Source organism: Megascapheus bottae, chromosome 18 (assembly GCF_031878675.1).
Source record: "Megascapheus bottae isolate mThoBot1 chromosome 18, mThoBot2.hap1, whole genome shotgun sequence".
In the NCBI taxonomy this organism is placed as follows: Eukaryota; Metazoa; Chordata; class Mammalia; order Rodentia; family Geomyidae; genus Megascapheus; species Megascapheus bottae.
This window is the reverse complement of record NC_143526.1, coordinates 5,130,683-5,150,362: the sequence shown is the minus strand read 5'-3', so window position 1 is coordinate 5,150,362 and position 19,680 is coordinate 5,130,683. Positions and strand designations below refer to the sequence as shown.

Genomic DNA, 19,680 nt, shown 5'->3' with positions numbered 1-19,680 from the left:
TGTTCACATCCATTTCTGCTCTTTTGTATGTGCATGCGTATCAGGACTGGGACTTGAACTCAAGGTTTTGTGCTCTCACTTAGCTTTTTTTGCTCAAGGATGGTTCTCTGCCCCTTGAGCTACACCTCTATTTGTTTGTTTTGTTTTGTTTTGCTGTTTAATTGGAGATAAAGTTCTCTTAGATTTGGCTCTCCTGGTTAGCTTCAAACTGTAATCTCAGATCTCAGCCTCTTGAGTAACTAAGATTACCATGTGACCCGCCAGTGCTCAGCTCACTTCTCTTCTTGTTTCCAGAATGTACAGTGTGCAAACTGCAAATGGGAGATTTATGCAAATCATCATTAATTGTGCCTGATTAATTTTGAATAACAGTTGCAAACCCAGGAAGGAATATGGCTATGGCTTTCAGTCTAACTTTGGGACATGAATGCTATTTGTGTGGGTGAGTGAGCTATTTAGAAAGGAAAAATAATCCATCTCAGGTTGGCTTTGCTTTGTATATTTCATACTAATTGTTGGTGAGCTGAATGCCTTTTTTAAGCTGTTTTCACTGATTATGTTTCTTTATGTATTTAGCTTTTTCTACATATTTACATATTTACATATTTGTATTTTGAGATCAGATGCTTTCCTTATAAACTTGATTAAGAGTAGAGATAGCTTGAGTTTTAGAGCTTTCTCTGTCCCACAAAAATGCAAAATATTACCCCCCAGAATGATGTTCATTTTATTTTATTCTTACTGTTTTTTTCCAATTGTACAGAAGTTTTAAATTTTTCATATATTCAAATCTGTCATTCTTTCCCTTCATGCTTTATTCCACTGCTTCAAAGCTGAAGTTACTGTTCTCTTGCAAATCTGATAAATATTCTATTCCACCTCCTGCTGGGTTTTCTGTCATTCAGTTTTTAATTTAATGTTTTAATTCCTGTGAAGGATATTTTTTGTCTAGAGTATAAAAATATTCACCTAACTTGATTATTTCCCTAAGCGGTTATCCAATTATTACAATTATTACCATTTGACTTTAAATTTTCCCCATTCTTTAGCAGTGATGACTTTGTATTATCATGTATTAAATTTTATGTCATTTGTTAATTTTTGTGTGTACCAATACAGGATTGGAATTCTCAGAGACTTAAGCTCTCACTCAGCTTTCTCACTTCCAGCTGGCACTGTACCATTTGAACCATGTTCTAGTTTAGCGTTTTTATTGTTAAGTGAAGATGGAATCTCATAGACTTTCCTGCCTGGACAAGCTTTCATCTGTAATCTTCAAATCTCAGCCTTCTGAAAAGCTAGGATTATGGACATGAACTAGCAATACTCAATTCATATATTACATCTTAGAAGGCACTATATTCGATTTCTGGACTTTCCCATTTGCTTTATTGATCTGTGCTTCTGGGTTTGTGTGAGTAACTGACAATTTTAAACAACATTGCTTAATAATCTGCCTAACACCACCTATCTGGTTCTTTTGATAGGCTTTGGTTTTTATTTTTGACATGTGTTTTTGAACCTGTAGCTCTTCGTTCAGACACTGGCAGCTTTGGTTCCAGCACCTCTGCAGATAGTATGGACAAGTTAGAAGTATCTGCCTTTTAAGATTTTGATGGGGAGTAGATGACAGAAAAAGTGTTTATCTCAGTGTCTGACATAGAAGAAATGTTGGCAAAGTGTCAGATTCATTTATTTATTATTAATCCATTACCTCATGCTTGAAGGACTCTGTGAGCCATGCATGCATGTGTTCTTGTCATCTTTCTCTGTGTTCCTCCGAAAGCTTCTTCACGACTGCAGTAACAAACCTGCTAAATCTAGGCCTGATCATGTAACTATCATCTTTCCCAAACAGAAATTCTCTGATTCTTGTTTAGTGGCCAATCTGTCTGCCTAAATTTTATCCTCTTGTCTCTTGGATAATCTTCATCCTATCTCTTCACTCTAACAAACTAGCCTCCTGCTCCTGTCTATACTTGTGGAAATGGTATACTATTCTCCCACAAATGCACTCAGTGCTCAGGAAAACCCAGGTTCAAGTCCTGTGTGTGGTTCACCCTTTGATCAGGTATCTTTCCAATTTGTACCTCAGTTTCTTTATCCATGTGAAGACTGAGAATCCTTTATCCAAAACACTTGGGACCAGATATGTTTCAGATTTATAATATGTATCCAGAAGCTTCTAGTTCAATATCCTTAACCTTAATGATTGAGATAGTGGGAGTTAAAAGTTAGGATTCTCAGGTCTGGGAAAGTGGCTTAGTGGTAGCGTGCTTGCCTAGCACACATGAAGCCCTGGCTTCGATTCCTCACTACCACATACACAGGAAAAAATGGATTGCTATCCTTGGACAAAAGAAGTTCAAGGACAGTGCTCAGGCCCTGAGTTCAAGTCCCAGGACTGGCAAAAAAAGTTAATATTCTCACTTTCTTAAACCTGCTCCCTAGAAGTGTGTGTGTGTGTGTGTGTGTGTGTGTGTGTGTGTGTGTGTGTGAGAGAGAGAGAGAGAGAGAGAAAGAGAGAGAGAGAGAGAGTACAAGAGACAGACAGAGACAGAAATAGATAACCAGATGATCATATATATAATATACATATATGTGAGTATATATATTCATATACAATGATCTAGTCTTCTCTAAGTCATTTCAATCTGATGTATAGGGAATTTTTAACTGCCAATCCCTTTGATTTATACAAGAAATATTTCCTAGTATTTAAGTGTTAGAACCCATTTTGTATACTCCTGTGACAGCTTTGCTTTCCCTGAATTGCTGCAATCTATAGCACTATGTTGGAAGGAGGATAGGGCTGGAAACGATAATGTCAGTTTATGGATAAGAGAAGCAGGCCATGAGAGGTGACCATAAGAGTAAATAGTTGCTGAATTTTGGCAGATGACTGTGTAATATAACCCCCATAGTTAGCATAGAGCCAGTCATTTGTATTTATACTGCTGATGGAAGGGGAGATGAAGACCGGGGGGGGGGGTGATATGATACTCCATAAGTAGTCATAGTGACCTTCTGTCTCCCAAGCATGACTAACCCAGGACAAAATAAAAATTCAGGGACCTTTATCCCAAAGTCATCTCAGATTTCAAGATGACAATCACAGAACATTAAGCCAAGAAGAGTATCTGAGCAGGCCCCATACATCTGAATAGGTTACCCACTCCTAAAGTGAGCATGGCTATTCTATGTTTAATAATGCAGCTAGTCGCTAATATACTTTCATTTCCTCTCATCATTACTATTACCTAGTTCATGCACACAAAAAATTACTGGATGAATAACTCAATGGATTGAGGTATGGGCTAATATGTTATTGCCTTTGAAATGGACATATAATAACCCTTCCCTTTCTTATCCCTTGTCTCACTGTAAAAATACAACCACTCCTCCTGAGTGTGATTGGCTGAACGATGGGCAGAGAAGTCTGAGGTGGTCCAGTTATGGGCTTCTGTTGTGCAGAGGGTGGGGCTGAGAGCTGTAGCGTCCTATGAACGCTCACCTGTGGGAGGAGTCTTTGTACAACTGTGACTTCTTAAAGAGGCAATTTTAGGGGGTGATACACATTTTAATAGCTTTTCTACTTTTGCCACGAGACTGTGTCAACTATCCTGGGAAAATCCAGAAGAGGGAAAGAAAGAGTTGGTATTCCAAGTTACTCCCTCGTTCTGTTTTACTGACCAAATCATCACCATTTGTTCAGAATAAGAAACAAAACAACAAAAAAACCAAACAAACAAAACCAGATGAGCCAGAATTGAGAAGTGTGACTTCTAACACCTTTGGTGTTAGTTCAGACCTTTCCCTGCCATGTCCTTGGGGCACATTAACTATATCCACCAAAGGAGATGTCTGAGCAAGCGAGCCCCTCACTGCTGGGGGTGGGGGGTGTCTGCCTGCAGCTGCAGCACCCCAGCTGTAGTGACACCTGCTTCAGTCAGAATGGAGACCATCTTTCTGTGTGCCATGGGTTGGGGGTGGCATCAAGGAGTATGCTTGGACCATGGCTGTGATGTCAATCCTTAACCCATCCCTCACGTAGCAATCTATGCCCATAGGTAAAGAGATGGGTCAGAGAGATGGAATTCCCCTGGGTATCTGCTGCCCATGCCTACCTGTCTGGGTCACAACCCTCTGGTCAAATCATTTCTCTAAGAAAATACTCCCTGTGGGGCTTAGGAAAATCATAATTTGGGACTGCAGTTTTATAAAACATTATAGGAAAGAGGGGAAGCTAATAACACAGAATTGCTTTCATTCAGTTTTTATAAAAGAAAGTTGGTTTTCAGTTTTTAATGTAATCCTAAACCTGTTTTTAGCATTAATCTTGTGTGACCTACCAGAAATATTGCAGAACCAGCTATGACTTGTTTTACTCTGTATACTAGAATCTATTGAATGGTATCTTAGAATTTAGTTTTATACAGTTATGTCTTCTTAAAATCTGAACAGATAAAATACATTGGATTAAAAATATCATACTGTAATTCTGTTAAGAGAATCTTTTCCCTTCATATCTTCAGTTATTTGAAAGAGACAAATGTTCAAAACGTTTATAGCAGTTCATTTTTAATATATTCTTTTGCTGCAAAGTTTAGGGAAATTGTTTCAAAAATTACTTGATTGAAGATAAATAGGAATATAGCAAATAAAAATTTATACAGGTCTAGGTGCTGGTGGTTCACACCTGTGATCCTAGCTACTCAGGTGGCTGAGATCTGAGGGTCGCTACTCAAAGCCAGCCTAGGCATGAAGTCCAGCGAGACTCTGATCTCCAATTAACCACCAGAAAACTGGAAGCAGTGCTGTGGCTCAAGTGGTAAAGTGCTAGCCTAGAGCTAAAGAGCCCAAGGCTTCAAGCCCCAAGACTGGTAAATATAGTCTTACTTCTTTTATTTTGTTCTGGTATTGGCTTGAACTCAGACCTGTGCATACTCATCCTTTTTCTTCACTCAAGGCTGTTACTATACCACTGAAGCCACACATACATGCCTGCTCACAGATATTCCTGCTTTGAACCATCATCCTCAGATCCCAGTCTTCAGAGTAGCTAGAATTATAGGATTATAGGCACGAAGCAATGATGCTTGGCTACATTTATTTTTTTTTCCTTTTGTTGATTGTAGGGCTTGAACTCAGGGCCTGGTTGCTATCCCTGAGCCTCTTTGTGCTAAAGGCTAGTGCTTTACCACTTTACCGCTTTAGTCACAGTTTTTAAGTGGTTAAGTGGAGATAAGAATCTCTGGGAACTTTTCTGCCTGGGCTGGCTTCACACCTTGATTCCCCAGATCTCAGCCTCCTGAGTTGCTAGGATTATAGGTGTGGGCCACCAGCCCACAGCTGAATTTACTTTTCCATAAGATATTTATTGTGAATTCTTTATGGTACTATAATAAAATCAATAGGGAATGAGATTGTGCCTGTAAATCCTGTTATCCTCATTCAAGATTTAAAGCTTAGCTTATTAGAAATACCCTGTGGAATGTGGATTCTTTTTGTCACAAGGAAAATTCAGTGAGAAGAGAAGGCAGTTTCTTTTGTATTATTGAAAATGCTTATAAAGTTGTATTTTCTAAGTGCAGAAAGTCAACAACTGAGTTGTTTTTTAAAAGGCTATTTTCTAATACTTTCAGATTTTCACACTTTAAAATTTTCTAGTCAGACAATGACTAAATATTTAACTATGGAAAATATTTCAATATGTATGTGTAAAGGTGTGCATTTATTTATTTAGCAAGTCCTGGGCTTGAACTCAGGCTTCATGTTTTCATGTGGTGACTGGTGCTCTACCACTCCATCCACAATGCCAACCACCTAGCTTTTTTTCTAGTTCTTGGGCTTGAACTCAGGTCCTTGATGCTGTCTCTGAGCTTTTTGCTCAAGGTTAGTACTGTACCGTTGGAACCGCAGAGCTTCACTTCCAGGTTTTAGTGGTTAATTGGGTATAAGAGTCTCACAAACTTTTCAGTCATAGCTTGGCTCTCATTCTTCAGCCTCAATCTCCTAAGTAGCTCAGATTATAGACATGAGACACCAACACTTCATATAACTAACTTTTCTATGGGGGGGGGGTGTGGAGAGAGCTGGTCAATTGGAGCCAGAGTTTCAAACTATGTTTCAGACTATGCTTCAGACAGAGTTTCAGACTATGTTTTGATTAGGTTCAAAACATAGTCTTCAGATAGTAGCCTTCTAAATAGCTGAATTACAAATATGAGCTATTAGCATCTGTTCCATATGCATTTATAAACACATATTCACACAAGCACATAATAGTACGCAATCAATTTGAATGTGTGCATCTGAATGCGTTTATATATACATATTTAGGAAGTATACTGAAAATGTGTTGATAAAACAGTTCATAAGCTTATAACAATATTGATAAATTTCTAATCTGAGGCCAGTCTATTGGATTCAGATATACTTGGTGTACTTTATCATGTAGGGGCAGTTCAGGGAAATTCACATGAAAAAAATGAAATGTCATCCTATAAAGGAGACTTACTTTGAAGTTCCAGATAGGAAAGAAAGCTATTTTATTTAATTTTAATTTTATATTATCATCAAGTAGTTGTACAAGGAGGTTTCCGTTCAACCTTAACAATTGATGAATAAAATGCATCTTGGGGCTGCAAGTGTGGCTTAGTGGTAGAGTGTTCATCTAGTATGCACGAAGCCCTGGGTTCGATTCCTCAGTACTACATACACAGAAAAAGCTGGAAGTGGTGCTGTGGCACAAGTGGTAGAGCACTTAGCCTTGAGAAAGCCCAAGGACAGTTCCCAGGCCCTGAGTTTAAGCCCCAGGATTGGCAATAAATAAATATATACATAAATAAAATGCATCTTGATCAATGTCACCCTTCCCAAGCTTCTCCCTTGTATCTCCTAACCCCACACACCCCCTCAAGTTACTTAGCTCCATTTGCACATACATGCCTAGGATATTACGACTGTAGCCTATCTTTCCTCTCTCCATTCACTTACCTCTCTCCTCTTAATCTCATCAAGATAACGCCTGCATCAAGATAACAGGTTTCAGCTTCCTGGTATTTCTTTTGTTAAACTATGGCTTTGTTGTGAGAAGGAGCTCCAGCCTTGCAAACCTCCCCTGTATATATCATACTTTCAACCATATGCTTCTATACGCACATGATCCCCTGTATGTTTTCATGTATGTTTATAATTTAGACTTGAATGAAAGAACTATGCAAATAATCAACAAAGCAAAAAGGTTGTTCTTTGAAGAGGGGAAAAAAAAAGGAAGCTGTTTTTAAGGGTGTTCTTCACTCTCCTTTTCTTATATAGCATAGATTCCTGCCACCCCTGCCATTTCTGCCTGGAGAGGTAACTATGGGAGCCTCTTTCTCTCCACAGCCACAGAACTGTGGCTGGAATCCTTTGACCATGGAATCCTTTGTCTTGCTGTCTAGATACTTCCTTCTCTGCTAAACAATGGAGTAGAGAGAGGCCTTGGATGATGTCAGCTATGCCTCCTCCTGCCTTCCTAGGTCACCTGACATTCAGTTCCCCAAGATAAGTGCTCCCTTTGTGCCTTAGTTCAAGGGACTCCCTTTTGTTATCGCTTGTGACTATGTTGGGGATTGAATTCAGAGCCCAGTATTCCAGTAAACAAATGTTGTACCACAGCACTGGAGCCATACTCCCAATCCTTTTGGCTTTTTTGTTTGCTTGTTTCATTTTTGTTTTGTTAGATAGTTGTCTCAGACTGGATTGGACTGGGCTGGGAAAATAGTCCTAGCTGAAATTACAGCTATACACTACCACATTTGGATTGTTTTTGAGACAAAGATATCCTAAACCTTTTGCCCAGAGATACTAAGCTACAGAACAAGGGTAAATTAGTTTTGTCTACACACACACACACACACACACACACACACACACACACACACACACACAAAAAAAAAAAAATTTAGCTTGTGCAGGAGCTAAAATCTATCAATGGTTAAAAAAGTAAAGGTATGAAAACAAGGTCTTGTGGTTAATGGAATGTGAGGAGGAAGAAGAATGTTTTGACCCTAGGAATCTCAATATCTGGGCCATTCATAGCATCACTTCCTCATGCGTTTGGTAACCTTTTTTTTTTAAATTCCAAAATCCACAAATCAGTATTCTCTGAGTGAGTTTTAACTCAGTAGCTGTCTAAGGGACTCTGATAGGCTTTAGCTGCCTTCTCCTTAGGAACTTTGCTGAGAATTCTCATTGCTGTCCACTGTAGGAGATCCCTCAACAATGTGCAAGGTTACAGAAATTCCTTCAGTTCTAAGGGAAGGCTGTGGGACTTTAGAAAATGAGTCAATAAAGCATACAATGCATTATTTGCTTCCAGGGTCTCTTCCAGGGTCCTCTGCCAAGGCCTGATTGAGAACTCATAGTGTTATATACTTTTTAAATGGAAGAAGAAACCTAGTGGCAAAATATTTTTTATGTGTTCTGCTCTGCATGGTAAATTTTAATCCCTGTTTTGCCAGTTTGAACCAATATTGCTCACATTTTTATTAGCCAATTTTTTTTGAGAAACAGCAAAGGAAAGGTAATAAAGGAAATCTACCTTAACTTTGGTAAAGTGGGGATGGATGTATCCTCTCTTCCCTTTAAAATGATGACACTCTATCACTTGTCCATCATCAACTAATTTCTAGCTTTGTGTGTGTGTGTGTGTGTGTGTGTGTGTGTGTGTGTGTGTGTGTGTGTGTGTGTTGAAGGCTTGAACTCAGGGTCTAGGTATTCTCCCTTAGTGTTTGGCTCTCTTGGCCCACACCTCCACTTTATTTATTGTTATTTACTGGCTAATTGGAGGTAACAGTCTCATGAACTTTTCTGTCCAGGCTGTCTTTGAACCGTGATTGTCAAATATCCTTTTGAGTAGCTAGGATTACAGTTGTGAGCCTCTAGGGCCTCGGTAAATTTCTAGGCACACATATGAAAATTGAAACTAGAGGATGGATTTAGGGCAAAGTCACTGTTTGCTTTACAGAAATCATTCCAACTAGTATTACCTTAACTCAAAAACACCGGTAACCTAAATAAGTTCTGTTGCAACTACAATTTATAAAAGCTGTAACTGTTTCAACTAAAAATTATTGGTTGTTATTATCATAATAATTATTTTTATTTAGTAGTATAGATTAAACTCACAGCTTTATATTTGTCAAAATAAAGTTCTACCACACAAGCCAAGCCCCCAGTTATGTGTTTTTGCTAATTATTTTTGAAATAGGGACTTACTTCTTGCATAGACACATGCCTGAGCCATGATCTTCCTATTTTAGGCTTCTCGTCATGATTAGGATCAGAGGCTCAGACTATCACAGCTAGATTTGCTCAATGGAAACAGTCTTGCAGGCTCATCTGTGAGGCTGATCTGAAAATGTGATTCTCCCAATCTCATTCTCTTTCCAGCTTTGAATGATAGATGTACATCACTGCACACTGAGAAGGGGTCTCGAGAACTTGACTGGTACACTGACTTCACACCCTAATCCTCCTAATCTCACACTCACAAGTCCCTAGGAGTCCATGGCATACTGCTGTTTGGTTAGTAAACATATATGATTTGGTGAGTGGAAAGTAGCAAGTTACTGCTGGGTTTTATGTGGAGATCGCCAGTGAAGAGACAGGTAATAGCAGATCAAAGTTTCAGAAGACATGGCAGGTTATGCCCTGGCTTTGTGTGGAGGAGACAAGAGAAAGAATCCATCTGGAGAAGGTTCGTGGGTTGCTGACACTTCAGTGGCCTGGTCTTTAAGCAGAGTTGAGGATTGGGGGTAGAGTGTAGGAATTTTGTGCTGAGTGAACCAAGTCCCTGGAAATAATACTCAAAGGAGAGAAGAGTCTTCATGAAGAGAAGTAACATCCATTCAATGCAGTGAAAAGTGTTAAGATAAAGACAGAAAACAGCTAGAACTCTAGTGGTGTGTATTGCTATGGAAACGAAAGAGATATATCTCAAGAGATATCTCAGGCTGTGAGTGACAGTGAAGAGATCGTCAATGGGGAAGTCTTCAATTTCCTACCAGGCAGTGCCTTCTCTTTCTAATACATCTTTGAAAGAGAGAATTTCTGTTTCATGTTTCTTCTTAGAAACATACTCCTTGCCACAGTTCTGTGAAATAAGCAATCACAAAATAGTAGGCATTTGAAATAGAAAGCATGGGTTGCCCACAACAGCAGGGAAGCTGGAAATGACAGATGGCTAATTTAGGGTAGACTCAGCTGGAGTAGTTCTTCTCTGTATAGCTCTTATCTTCTCCTTTGAACTTGTGGATATTCGATATATGTTCCCACACCAACAGAAAGACAAAAGCATGTGAACAATCCCTGTCATTTTGTGTCTGCTAATAGGTGATGGGCTAAAGCAAGGAGCCCAGTTGAGCCCAACACTAAAAGGGATTGAAGACTCTTCTGCCTCACTTACCCCCATGTTAGCTAACACCAGCCACGTGGTCAAACCTATCAGGAACACTACACTTCATGGAAAAGAAGAATTACTATTTAGGGTATTACCGAATCTGCCATGAACCAAGAAATAGTTGAAGTTTCTTTTTGAAACTTGGGGAATATAAAAACCTAAGTTCTTCCTGGCACTAGTGGCTCACACCTGTAATCTTAGCCACTCAGGAAGCTGAAATCTGAGGATCCTGGTTCAAAGCCAGCTTGATCTATTAAAAGAAGGAAGTGGAGGTATGGTTCAAGTGATAAGAGTAACAGCCTTGAGCTAAAAAATCAAGGAAGAACACAAGGCACCAAATTCAAGTCCAGGAACAGCATTGAGAAAAATAATTATGAATTCCTTGCAGATACTTGCAATGATAAACTACTTATTCAAAATTTTAGATTTATAATTATGGCTCCTGGCCTCAAAATGACTTCATAACTACCACACTAAGAAAAACACCTCTTCAACAGCTGTTTGGCAGAGTAGAGTGAGTTTAAATAGCTTTATTATTGATTCTGTCTTTGTTTTTCTAGTATTTCTATTTGTATTTTCATATTCTTATTTTATTGTTGGGGTAATGTATAGAGGGGTTAAGGTTACATTCATCAGGTAGTGGGTGCATTGCTTCTCACACACTGATACCCTTTCTCATATTTTTGTAACCATTTCTGTCCCCCCACAGCCACCTAATCATCTTGTTTTCTCCCCTTCCATTCCCTACTTCAAATAAACAAGTAAATATATACAATGTACCAGGTGACAAAGTTAAATATAGTAACAACATAAAATTAACCATAAGGGGAAAAACAGAGAAAATAAATAACATTGTACATTAAGAAACAACAAATCACAAAGATAAACCTCTTGTTTCCATATCCAGGAATTCATTTCATTTAGTCTCCTCTTATATGACCTTATGTACATAGCTTTTGAGCTATTGTGATCCTCTGCTAGGAGAATCCCCGATGTGTACTAATTATTACAAATGAGGGAAACCATTGAGCCGATGTTTCTTAGAGTCTGGCTTAATTCACTTAATATGATTTTTTCAAGTCTTTCCACTTCCTTCCGAATGAGGCAATGCTATTCTTCCTAATGGCAGCATAGAATTCCATTGTGTATAAGTACCAAATCTTCTTGATCCAATCATCTACTGAGGGGCATCTGGGTTGGTTCCATATCTTCGCTATGGTAAATAGTGCTCCCATGAACATTGTTGTGCTAGTGGATTTAGTATGTCCTTGTTTCTGGATGGTTGGGTAAATGCCAAGGAGTGGGATTGCTGGGTCATAGGGGAGCTCTATCTTTAGTCTTTTGAGGAACCACCATACTGCTTTCCATAGTGGTTGAACGAGGTTACACTCCCACCAACAGTGTAGTAGTGATCCTCCTGGCCACAACCCCACCAGCATCTGTTGTTCTTAGATTTCTTGATCCTGGCCATTCAAACAGGAATGAGGTAGAATTTTAAAGTTGTTTTGTATTACACTTCTTTTATGGCCAGAGATATAGAGCATATATGTCTATAGGCCACTTTATTTCCTCTTCAGAGAGTCTCTCTTTAAGTCTTTTGCCCATCTTTTAATAGGATGGTTGTTTCTTTGAGGATTTGTTTTGGAGAGATTCAATTTTTTTGAGCTGTAGGTATATTTTAGATATGAGGCCCTTATCTGTTATATGGCTTGTGGAGATCTTCTCCCACTCTGTGGGCTTTCTATTTAACTTCCTAGCTATATCCTTTGCCATACAGAAGCTCTGCAGTTTAATGCAGTCTGATTTGTTCAAACCTTCTTTCATTTGTTATGTTTCTGGGTCTTCATTAAGAAAATTTCAACTTGTGCCAAGGAGGCCTAGTGTATCTCCTATTCCTTCTTATAAAGATTTCAGGGCATGTGCTTTTACCTCAATGTCTTAAATACATTTGGAATTAATTCTGGTGCAGGGTGAAAGATAAGGATCCAGCTTTAGTTTTCTACAGGTGCTTAACCAGTTCTGCCAGCACAACTTGTTGAAGAGGATGACATTCTTCCATTCTATTTTCTGGCTCCCTTATCAAAGATTAGGTGGTTATTGGTCTGAGGGTTGATTTTTGGGTTGTCAGTTTTATTCCATTGGTCCTCAGGCCTGTTCTTGTGCCAGTAAGCTGCTTTGGTTACTTTAGCTCTGTAATGCAGTCTAAAATTTGGTATTGATATTCCCCCACTGTTGTTCTTTCTGCTAAGAATTGTTTTTGCTATACGGGGTCTTTTATTATTCCATATGAAATTTTGGATCGCCTCTTCTATTTCTTTAAAGAATGACATTGGGATATTGATGGGTATTGCGTTGAATTTGTAGATAGCCCTTGGCAGGATTGCCATTTTCACGACGTTAATTCTTCCAATCCAGGAGCATGGGAGGTTTTCCCACTTCCTCAGTTTTGCTTTAATTTACTTTTTCAGGTTTTTAAACTTTTCATCCTAAAGGTCCTTTACATCCTTAGTTAATTCCTAAGTATTGAATTTTCTTTGAGGCTATTGCGAAGAGTGCTTTCCTGATTTCTGCCTCTCTCTTCTCGTTGTTGGCATACAGGAAAGCCATTGATTTTTGAGAGTTAATTTTATACCCGGTTACTTTGCCAAAGTTTTGAATCAGCAACACGTGAGTTCTTTAAATACAGAATCATGTCATCTGCAAAGAGGGAGTGTTTCACTTCCTCTCTCCCTATTTGAATCCCCTTTATGCTTGCTTCTTGCCTTATTGCTCTAGCTAGGAAATCTAATACTATATTAAAGAGGAGTGGAGAGAGTGGGCATCCTCGTCTCATTCCTGATTTTAGGAAAAAGGGCTTTAGCTTTTCGCTAAAGATTTCTGCTTGTGGCACCGGTCTGTACTGCAGGTAAGTGAGGCGCTGAGCGTTCAGGCTCTGGCGCCTTTGTCTTGGCTCAGCTGCTCTGGGGAGCCACTGCCTCTGCCCCCACCACTGGAGTGGGCTGCCTGACTTTTTCCTCTCTGGCCGAGATCTCTGTGCTATTATAACTTACTTGGAATTATTCTTTAGCTGTAAACTTTCCTCTAGAATGCTAAAACTGGTGTCTTGGCAAGAGCTCAGTTAGGCTTACCATGAACCCCAACCATCTTCCCAGATTTCTCTATTTGTATCTTTCTGACTTTGTAAAAATGTGATTGTGGATCATCTTAGGGTTGGCAGTAAAAATGATTTTTCTAGTTGGGAAGAAAGACACTATCATTTAATTCTTTTCCCCTAGCAACATAAAATCCCAATGGCTGTGTGTGTACATAAACAGGCACCTTATTTTAATACTTTGGCTATGTTGCTGTTGTTTCAAAACAAGGGCTTTTATGCAGCATTACTGAATAAATGTTGTATAGTTCTGTGTAAAACGTTTGAAAGTAATAAGTTATCTCTTATACATCAAGAAAAGCTAAATTCAGATAGGATTCAACGAAGTATACATTGTGGGACAATAAAATCTAGCAATATTTTTAAATAAGATTATGAGAACTAAGATTTGATTCAGCGAATATTTTATGCCAAACCCTATAGGGAAAATTCAAAAATGAAATGACATAATATCTTCCATCAAGCTTTCAACTTGAGGAAAAGCAAACATGTCTAAAAATCTGTATAATAACAAATCAAGTATAACAAGAATTATGGCAATTATCTACTAAAGTGCTATAAATATAGGCAGAAGAGCAGGAAAAATTCTCCCTCCTTCCCTCCCTCCCTGCCTTCGTCCTACCCTTCCTCCCTCTGTCCCTCTTTTCCTTCTTTCCCTTCCCTTCCCTTCCCTTCCTTCCTTCCTTCCTTCCTTCCTTCCTTCCTTCCTTCCTTCCTTCCTTCTTTCCTCCCTTTCTTCCTTTCTTTCTTGTGTGTGTGTGTGTGTGTGTGTGTGTGTGTGTATGTGTGTGTGTGTGTGTGTGTGTGTGTTGGTACTCCAGCTTGTACTCAGGACCAAGGTGCTGTCTTTTAGCTTTTTTAGCTCAAGGCTGGAACTCTGCTTCTTAAACCACAACTCCTATTCTGGCCTTTTGCTGGTTATTTGGAGACAAGAGTCTGTAGGGCTTTTCTGCTTGCTTTGGCTCTAAACAAGGATCTGCTGATATCAGTCTCCCGAGTAGCTTAAGATTTCAGGTTTGAGCCACCAGTGCTTGGTTTAAGTTGCCTCTTAATGTGCATTCAGATAAAGGAATATATATCTCAACATATACAGAGATGCATAATGAATTATAGATTCCCTTAGTCACTCTGAGGAGTAAACGTGCCAGTGTCTCAAAGTAACACTTCAAACTGGGCTAGCCAGGGAGTTGCTGCTCGCCTCTTCTACTGTGTCTAAACACAGGACATATTGGGCCTATTTTGGCCTCCTTTGTCATGATCTACTCTAGAAAAAAATATATTTCTGTCATTCTTATTCTCCTGGCCCTTAAGCTTGTTGGTTAATTCTACTATATCAAACACCTCAGCTGCAAGGGAGTTTTGTGAATCCTAACTGTGGGTAAAAAGGGGCTTTGGAAGGAGCTAGAAGGTCCCTAAGCTCATCTGGTAAGAGGCCAGGGAAGGTTTGATCAGGAGGATGGGGCAATACTCTGCTGTGCTAGACCTCTATGACTTTCAGAGCAGTAGTAAATACCAAGATAGCTTCATTTAGGGAAATGCATACAAAGTCTGTCATTTTGTCAATAACCACAATCTAAGAAAAGTCATAACATTCTCCCTCACTTAATCATATATTCTCCAAAGGCCTACATTTGGATTTTATTGTATGATATACTCTGTCACGGCTCAGTCTTGTGTTTCTTTTTTTTTTTTAAAGAAATCAATTTATTTTTTGTTATCTTTAAGTAGTTGTACAAAGGGGTTTAGGTTTAACAAATCAATTAATGAGGACAATGTGTCTCGATCAATGTTGTCCCTTTCGTCTCCTAATGAGAAGAAGGGGAAGAAAGGGAGAAAAAAAAAGGAAGGTAAAACAAGGCAAAATGTAGGCCACTGAGATTTAGCAGAAGGAAGAGACAGGAGAGGCTGCACAGAAGGACATAGAAAAATAACCCATCAGCTAACAAGGGTGTCTATCAGGAAGGGGCTCTCTAGAGAGACGAGCACTGAACTTGTGCATCTGGGTGTGTAAGAACATGACACAGGCAGTCACGGGTTGCACTGGTTTTCAAAACTGATGATACAGGCTGGGGTAAGGTTTTAGAGTCCAAATGGTGATGGAGGGAAAATTCTTGGTTATTACCTAGTGTTGATTAGGCTCTGCAAAAAAAAAAAATTCTAGTTTCTAAGACTTTTGGAGTAAATTAATACATCTTGTGAAGCCTCATTTGTAACAGGAGTAATAATTCCTAACTGCCAGAATTAAATTCAGAAGACACATTTGATATAATGAATGTGCAGCATGGTGCTGGGAACAGAATCAAATCCTTCAGAAATGTTCTCTGCACTTATGCTTACTAGATACCAGCCTTCCCAGCTTCAGCTAAGATAGTTTCCTATAGTTTTGCTGTTTTTTTTTCTGAGTAACTCATCTACAGGCATCTTCCAGTAAGAAAGAAGAGTGGTATCTGGGGATCCAGAAGGCACAGTCTAGAATAAGAAATCCTTAACTTCCCAGATGAACATAGTTTTCAGAAGTAGTAACTTTGTGAACCTCATGTACTTAATCACGAGAATTGATGTTTCGAGCTCTACACCCTCCTTCTATATGTATCATACTCAGTAGGAATATGAGGAGTTATGTCCTAGAAATAAGCAAAAGGCAAACATAAAGCCCAAATCACTAATCCATGGGTCTTAGTTATGCTCAAAAATATGTATTAACACACTCATGATCATAAAACCCTATTCAGACTATTCAGGAGGCTGAGAACTGAGGATCACAGTTCAAAGACTGCCCTGGCTGAAAAGTCCATGAGAGTCTTATCTCCAATAAACTCCAAAGAAAAGGCCAGAACTGGTACTATAGCTCAAGTGGTAGAGCCCTAGCCTTGAGCAGAAGGATGCTCAGGGATAGCGCTCAGGCCCTGAGTTCAAGCCCCAGGATACACACACACACACACACACACACACACACACGAATATGGAATGAGAGATAGAATAATGTCCAGGAAGCGGTTTCCTTTTTGCCAGTGTCTTGGAAGCAAAAGCACAAATCTACAGTTACTATGCAAAGAATGTTTTTCTGCTGCAATTAGAAACTTTCAGCCCTCACAGGACCCCAGTGTTTGTGGCTGAAACAACACTGGAACTGTTGATGGCAACAGGAGGGAACGCTAGAGCATCATGTCACAGATTCACACACGTCTCCTCCTGCCGTGTAACCCCTCCTTCAACTCATGCTCCCAGGGACTGTTATTGGAGGTTACAGCATTGTATCAGCCACAGTTACCAGAACAAAACAAAACACCAACTCCGTGGTGTAAATAATGAATTTTTTATCACCCCCATATTGAAGCTGTTCCTGTAATCTTGGTTGGTCTCATGTTTATGCCTGCAGTGAGCTGTGGGTCCTAGAAGGTGCTCTGGTGATCGTGGCTATGCTTACAGCTATAGACTGCACTAAGAAGGCTGGGATCAAGCAACCAAGTGTCCCATGTGATCTCTCATCCTCTGCCAAATCATCCAGGCTTGTCATCCTGGAAGGAGAAGGATTCCATGAGAGTAAGGAAATAATTGCAAGACTTCCTCAGACCTAGGATGAGAACTTGAGCTCCCTTGTTTCTGTTGTGTTCTGTGAGCTGAAGGAACTTTGTAAGACCAGCCCAGATAGGAGGGAGTAAAGATGAGGGGAAGTAACAGACTGGATGCCTTTTCATAGTGAGAACTTGAAAGTTATGTTGTAAAAATGGCAGAAGGTTATAATGTCAGTACTATGTATCACAAAGATAGAAGTATAGCTTTTTGTTGTTCCGGTACTGAGGCTTAAAATATTCTACCACTTGATCCACACCTCCTCTTCCAGCCTTTTGCTGGTTAATTTGTTGGAGGTCAGAGTCCCTCCACTTTTTCTGCCAGGCTGGCTTTTAAACACAGTCCTCAGATTTCAACTCCTGAATAGCTAGGATTACAAGCATGAGTCACCAGTGTCCAGCTTCTCTGAATCTCTTGTTAGGTCAACAAGCAGGGTTTTTTTCCCCTGCAAAGCTTGTTCAGTGGCACTGATTTCTCTGTGGCCTGCTTTTATAATGAAACTCTAACTTGTGTTTTTGATAGTTGAGCATTTTATCAGTTACTGAAAAATTTAATTTCTTTCCAAGCACACTAGAGATAGTTTTTCAGAAAGGAATTTAAAAAAAAAAAGGAAGAGGGAAGAGGAAAATAAACCAGTGCCCTCCAATTGTCCTTTTACATCATGGAGTGAAGATCCATTTTTAGAAAAAATAATCAATAAAAAAACATGCAGGGTAATTACATCTTCTCTACTTGCCACTTTATCTTTGTTAAACATAGTAAACATCTCACTGCTTAATTTGCTCTGTCAGCCATGGCTTAAAACACGCACGCACACACACACTGGAGCTTTCAGGCAGGCAAGATATTTATGTTTGCAATATAATTTCCCAGGCAGGTTTTTTTTTAATGTTTGTATTCTTGGCTCATGTACAGTCAAATAGCTTCCACTCCATGAGAGCTTAAACACGTAGCCATTGAAGCAATGCACTCTTCATCTTCTGCCAGCTGACCTGTGGAATCTCCATACACCAGATTCTGAGATCCATAGTGTATCCTGTCATGCTGTTGACCCATCTAGGGCTCTTGAGTATTTTCTCTCTACCAAAGAAGGAATTACAAAGCAGAAAAAAAATAGGAGCAGAGGCTCATTTTATTTGACAGAGCCAAGTGCCAGAGAAACTGCAAAAAGTCTCACAGCCACTGGCTAGTTAGTAACAGTCTACATTGAGACTTCCTGTTGGGGGGCTGCCTTATGCTTTCTGATGTCTTTTCTACCTGTTTCTTGGACAAGGAGCAAGAAGAAGGTCCAGGAATTGGTGGTCTTATCCAGGCTTGAGGGATTCCTCTTTTGGGCAACTCTCAGCTGCTCTGGCATCTGCCTGGGTCACTGTATACCTCACCCTGTAGGAAGGAACACATAGTGCATCACTAGAGTTGTCAGGTGTTTTGGTTTTGTTAGAGCCTTTCTGTTGCTTTCTCACATCTTCAGGAAGAGGAAAGCACATTATCTTCACTGGCATCTATATCTGTTTCCTGGGGTGTCAGGAAGAGGAGGGGGTGTTGTTTCTACTAGGTTGTGGTCACCGTTTCCCTGTTTTCCTAGCCTTCCCCCTTTTTCTATCCATCCCTGTCCTTTCTCTGTCTGTCCCCTTAGAACCACGATTTGCTCACACTCATGGCTGCATATATTCTGAATATGGTCATGGAAACTCCCTTTGTTCTTTCTGGAAGGAATCTAGATGATCTCAGTGCTTGGTAACTTTGAGGCCATAAATTGGGCATAACTGAAGTTTGTCCTCCAAGAGACTTGCCTGTGGGGCTCTTGCATGAAATGAAAAATTGCTGAATAAGGACCCTCATGCATAGATTTATTTGTACAAGGAAATCAGCCAGTTCATAAATTAGCAAAGCAGGGTTTGAATTAGATAAAGTTTACATGGAAACACAGGTCTACAGATCTAACAGTTAAGAAGCAAGTTGAGAGTCTGGTAGTTTTTCATGGTGGTTTATATTTGGGCTACTAGTTTCTGGAAGTTTATTTTTCTTCCCGCCTGTCATTACCAAATGCCGTTTGAGATCTGCTCTAAGTCTCCTCCCACAAGTAAATATGATGTTGAGAGAGTAAATTTACAGGCCAGGCTCTGTAGTTCATTGCTGTAATTCTAGCTATATCAAGAGGCTGAGATATAAAATTCACAGTTCAAGGCCAGCCAGGGCAGACAAATCTAAGAAATGTTTATCTCTAATTAACCAACAAAAGCTAGAAGTAGAGGTGTGGCTCAAATGGTAGAGTGACAGCTTTGAGCCCAAGACCTTGATTTTAGGCACCAGTAACTACACACACATAAATAAAAAAAAATAACTTTACAGTGATCAGGAGCAAGACTGACAAGGTATATGTTCAAGTCTGTTGTTCTTTAGTTTTTCTGTCAAAAGAACATATGGAGATTGCATCAACCCTTGGTGGGAGGAAGTGACCATCTTTTCTTGACATAAGTAATTTCCTTTCTGTTTTAACACTGCATAA

The 19,680-nt window shown here is 39.5% G+C and overlaps 1 protein-coding gene across 1 annotated transcript in view; it reads left to right on the top strand.

Annotated features, from left to right (window-relative positions):
• Positions 1-19,680, top strand: part of Gadl1 (GAD like acidic amino acid decarboxylase 1) — a 226,650-nt gene that overhangs the window by 168,575 nt on the left and 38,395 nt on the right. The window lies entirely within an intron of this gene.